Source organism: Narcine bancroftii, chromosome 1 (assembly GCF_036971445.1).
Source record: "Narcine bancroftii isolate sNarBan1 chromosome 1, sNarBan1.hap1, whole genome shotgun sequence".
Lineage (NCBI taxonomy): Eukaryota > Metazoa > Chordata > Chondrichthyes > Torpediniformes > Narcinidae > Narcine > Narcine bancroftii.
Genome location: NC_091469.1, coordinates 460,771,437 through 460,777,193, shown reverse-complemented (window position 1 = coordinate 460,777,193; position 5,757 = coordinate 460,771,437). Strand labels below are relative to the sequence as shown.

General features: G+C 41.6%; 1 long non-coding RNA gene across 1 annotated transcript; it reads right to left on the bottom strand.

Annotated features, from left to right (window-relative positions):
- Positions 1–236: 236 nt before the first annotated feature.
- LOC138753718 (uncharacterized) lies at positions 237–4,972 on the bottom strand. Its single transcript, XR_011351385.1, has 3 exons — positions 4,452–4,972; positions 1,130–1,261; positions 237–539 (listed from the first exon to the last, which is right to left on the bottom strand). It is a non-coding gene; the product is annotated as an uncharacterized lncRNA (long non-coding RNA).
- Between the last annotated feature and the right edge of the window lie 785 nt (positions 4,973–5,757).

Here is a 5,757-nt window from a genome sequence, read left to right as displayed (position 1 = left end):
CAACTATTATATATATTTAAACGTGGTTTCCTCAACTGCATTCTGTATTCTATATATTTAAAAAACTGTGTGTCGATCTGCATGTATGGAGTGGGGGGGGGGAGGGAAGGAGGTACTGTTTTGTTTTTGTTTGTAAAAAAAAGTTGAATGTATGTGATATTGAAAATTTTATGATGTAGCCGTGCGCTTCTCGAAAGAAAGACACACTCACGAGTGCAGTCAGGTTAAGCTCTCTGTGTTTTATTGGGGCTCAAGCCCGTCTTTTATACCTGTCACGATCCCCCCCACTTTGTCCCAATTGCTGATGTAACAGCCCGCATAACAAAAGCAGATGCATGTATCTTCTTGAATGACAATCCCTTCTTTCTTGCTTACTGTCTGTTGGCCGTGCAGCGGAGCCAGCTCCATTTTGGGGTCACTGGGCCTGACACTGCCCTTGTCATTCGTCCACCAGTTCTCTTGCTAGGGCCTGTTCTGCTGCATGGTCTGCTGGCTTTTAGGTGTGCACGGCACCCGGAGCACCGGATTGATCGCTGTCACTGCGGGTCGTCACAAAGAATATTTTTGAAAAATATCAAAATTAAAATACTCAAAAAAGGTAAATGTTGAGAGTGGAGAGCACCAAGTTCCTTAGAATCCACTTAAGGAGTGACCTACCTGTATACACAACATCTCCTCACTTGTCAGGAAGGCGCAACAGTGGCTGCACTTGCTTAGAAGTCTGAGGTGTATGAGGATACCAACCACCATTCCATTAACTTTTTACACAAACTTTATGCTTCACAGTGCACAGCAGTTTACGTGGAGCTTTGGATTGGAGGTCAACCCACAGGGCCATAAAACCCCCATGCCCCCCCCCCCACCCTCCCATCGATCTGATTTACCAGGATCATTGTTTAAAAAGAACTTGTAAAATCGGTGAGGACCCCTACTACTCAGCACACAGCATCTTCCAGATCCTGCCATCGGGAAAGAGATACAGATGTATGAGAGCCAGAACCATTAGGCTGAGGAGCAGCTTCTTCCCACAGGCTGTAAGACTGCTGAATGACCGACCAATCAACCAGTAAAGCAACTCTCTGAGACTCCATTATTTATTAATAATACTTATTTTAAATATGGACTGTACCTGTCTGTATGTGTGTTATGTCTCTATGTGCGCTTCCATTGTTTTGCACTGTGGAGCGAAGAACACTGTTATGTCAGGTTGTCCTGTTGCAATCAGATGATAAATAAACTTGGACTTGAATTTAATCTGTATCTGCAAAGGAAGCAATAGAAATGGGAACAACTACAATCAGAATTTATTGACACGAACATGCCACAAAATTCATTGTTTTGTGGCAACATTACAAGGGGAAAATTGATATAAATTATATTTAAAATATATATATATTTATATATTAGTGTCAAAGAAGAGAAAGTGATTCATTGAACATTCCGAAATCTGATGACAGAGGGGAAGTTGTTTTTGTATCATCTTCAGGCTCCAGTACTTCCTTTCTGTGAAAGGGGCATTGGCCTGGGTGGTGAGGGTTCTTGAGGATAGAGCCTGCTTTCTTGAAACATGCCTCTTATAGGTGTCCTGAATGTTTGAAAGACACTTGGACGGATACAAGTACAGGATGTGTTTAGAAGTATAAGGATGACCCCAGAATGCTAACTTGGTCGGCATGGAAGAACTAGGCTGAAGGTCCTGTTCTGTGCTCCGGTTCAATGAAGCAAATACAAGATGGGGACCCGGTCAGGTGTGCAAGTCGTCTTAGATGCATACCAATGCAGCTGGGTCCTGAAAGGTAAGCACACACTTCAAAAGAAATTTAGAATGGACAGTACCACATTTTATAAACAAAATGGAAAATGAAACATAATGTCACCGCCAATATTTAAATCATTGCCAAAGCAGATAATCTTTTTCTGAAATTTGATTGCAGGAACTCATCATGTACTGGGTGACTCAATTCCTGATGTAAATCCATCGCTGTTGTGATGACAAAAATGTTGTCATTTTTGGACACTCTGTGAATGTGACAAGCATTGCATGCACAGAGCTTCCTTCTTAAAAAAACAAAATAAAACAAACTTTTCTCGAGATACTTTTCAAATATGTATAAACCGGTGGGTTTTTTTTTTGTCCGTGGTGAGCAATAATTTCAAAAGCAGGAAATCTCCAGGAAGATTAAGAACTGCAGGCACTCAGTCATGAAGCAAAAAAAGAGTCTTCCTGGTTCCTTGCTCCATGACCTCCAGGCGGCGCTGTACCACAACATTTCACACACTCATTCATTTCTTATTTGCCTTTCAAACTCTTATCTGTTTAAACCGGTTTGACATGTGAAACTGACATTGCACAAAAGTTGAGAACTAACTCCAAATTTCACTTTAAGTTGATAATAATTTACATTAGACCAAAGTGCATAACAGCAACAGGCTAACAGTTCAGAGGTGAGAGGTGGATACAGGAGTCCCGACATCCCCTCCTCCTCCCCCCACCTTTTTATTCAGGCACCTGCCTGATTTTTCTCATGCCTGACAAAGGGACCAAGCCCTAAACGTTGGTTACCCTTTACTTCCTTTTGATGCTGCGTGATCTGCTGAGCATGTTTGTGTGTTGTGGCTACTGGAAGGTTGTGGCTGACGGCTCCATTTTTTTTCAGCCAGCTTAAGTGTGATGGCTAAATGCCCTTCTCCTGGTTTATAAACTCTCTACAATTTAATTATACTTGCTTACCGAGAGATAAAGATGCTGCTCATACCCCAAATCTTATTTGGATAATTTAATACCAATTCTGTACATTTGTTTTTAAAACCATCTTTTTTCTGCCCCATCTTTCATTCTATGTACATTATTAACAATTGCCCAGAAATTGAAGGACGTGCCGAAATTTGAGCGGGAACTTTCTTTCACTTTAATGTGAGCATTACAGCATAATAATTATTTCACTGTCTGTCCTTCCACAGTAGAGCAATGCACACATACCCAGAGCAAAGTGCAGTAAAACCACCAGCATCCGGCACCTATGAGGATTGATCGATGGCGGATAAGCATATTTTTCCGGTTGCATGAGATAGCACATTGTCTAATTGGTGAACTGACCGCTGGGGTACGCTGATCTTAAACTTCCATAGTTTTTACCCATTTATTTTCTGGTTGCTCGAGGCAGGCGGTTACTTGAATTCCGGATAGTGAGGATTTCACTGTATAATCCTATCTTTCGAAGCAATATGCAAACCAGCAGAAGAGATCGTCAAACCTGAACTTCAGAGAAAGTGTGTCTCAAAACAGAGAGGTAGAATTTGAGATCCTCAGCTCGCAATTTAATTCAGCTTCCTGCCAAGCACGGTTGCCTTAGGCTTGCTAACAGAGATGGGCAGGATTTTCTTGACAGCAATTATACGGCTCATTAGCACTGAACAGTACAAGGAACCTGCTGGCAGCTTGCTTGCATGAAGCAAGCTTCTGGAAAGTTGTCTCAACCCACACAGCTGGCAAATCAACAGAAGGATGTAAACTGACAGTGGACAGTTATACCTCTGAATCCACTCTTTAGTTGGTTCTGGAATGAATCAACAATTAGAAGCAGAAAGAGTGGTTTTTCATGATGACACAATAATAAAAAAAAATGGAGCTTAGTTTACTTGTCTATGCAGATTAATTTACATAAATCATTTAGTTTTGGGCGAAAGCTTGAATTTTTTACATTATACACTGGAAATAAAACAAGGTATGTTGTCCACTGAGTGTTGGCTTACAAACATTCAATTGACAAGAATGTTTTTATACACATTTCCAATGGATTGATGTCACCATTTGAGAAATTAATTGCAGGACAGTTTACTCATTCTACACTGTAACTTTGTTGGTTTATTAGCACAGGTTGTTCTGCTGGAAAAGTTTTGATTTTGAATCTTCCACTCAAATGAACCAATAAACTCATGTCTTCTAAATGCCAAGAGACAACCTTATTTGACACATTCTGCTTTGTTTCTGTTCTTTTTTTTCAGCGATGTAATTATGCGCTGCTTGCAATTACAGAAATATGTTGGCCTGAAATTCCTTGGGAAAAGCCAATAATTTGCCATGAAGCTGTTGTTTCATGTTAATATTTCAGGTTATCTGTTTGCATGTTCTTGCTGTGAATACATTGGGTTTCCTCTGGGTTCCCAAGGACTCCCAGATCAGCCACTGCAAATTGCAATATAGTGATGTTTAGCTACTTCCCAGTAACTATCCTGAGTGAACACCACAATTCTGTGATCACGCTACCCTTGATTGGTACTAATTATTCTTTCTTTTCATACAATTCTATATTATGTAATTTTTGAGCTATTTTGTACACCTAGATCTAACCTGTTAGACTGTTCACAGAAGAAAAACACCAAAGTCTGCAGAGACGGTGGCTGAAGAAGAAACACAACGCTGGAGAAACTCAGAAAGTTGAACAGTGTACCTTATCTTTTTCTTCTTCTTCTTCTTTGGCTTGGCTTCGCAGACGAAGATTTATGGAGGGGGTAAAAAGTCCACGTCAGCTGCAGGCTCGTTTGTGGCTGACAAGTCCGATGCGGGACAGGCAGACACGATTGCAGCGGTTGCAGGGGAAAATTGGTGGGTTGGGGTTGGGTGTTGGGTTTTTCCTCCTTTGCCTTTTGTCAGTGAGGTGGGCAAAGACAAAGATATATAACCAATGTTTCGGGGTTGAAACAAATCAAGGTATGGACAAAGTGTAGGCAGTCGTCTGAACAAAATGGTGGGGAGGGGCAGGGGCAGGGGGAGGAGCACCGTCCCACAGGCATGAGGGAGGGAGGGCACACCAGCAAACAAAGGATCAGGGGACGGCTCTTTGAATGAAGAGGGAAGGTGGCGGTGAGCATGAGGAAAGAAGACAAGAGGAATGGAGAAGTGAGAGGAAGAAGAATGGGGACTAGGCTAGCAGATGTTAATGCCATCTGGCTGGAGACTGCTCACAGAAAAATCTTGTCTCACTTTACGAGGAATAATCTGACAAATAAATGTAAACATTTACACATGCTGGGACAAAAGGGTGCATTTCTGTGCTGTACAATATTATAATTCTATGAAAACCACAGATCTCTGATAACTTAGTTGACGACTGTAGACCTCGTATGCAAAGTGTCTGCATTGTAATAGCAGCTCTGCTTCAGAAATGGCTGCAATGTGCTTTGGGACTTCCTGAGGTCACAAAAGCCACGATATAAATCTTTCCTTCTTTTGACTGCTTGACTGCCACATTACTGATAATTTAACTGTTCTGTTCAGATAAGAGTTTAATGCAGACTTCCTACATGCACAGACAGAGTTCTTCAACATGTTAGACACAATAATATTGAAACCTCTGGAATGAAATAGACGATATTTTCTTGGCATTGCATTAACATCAGTTATGCTTAGTGAGTGCTTGGGAGTTCAACAGGCAGGCATAGTACTGAATTTACATTAAATACAAAGGGAAATAAAAGCCACTGGAAACCATCATGTCCTTTGCATCCTGTTGTAATTTGGGGATTGGATTTGGAACTGAATTTGAACTAGTGATGTCGCAGTGGTGCAGTTGGTCAAGGGGCTGCCACACAGACTCAGTGTTGCTTCAATCCTTACCTCCCGTTGTTGCCCAATTCCTTTGCATGTTCTCCCTGTGACTTCGTGGATTTCCTCCCACATCCCAAGGCATGCAGATTGATTGGTTAATTGGCCACCGTAACTTGCCCCTAGTGTGCAGATGAATGGGATGGGAGAAA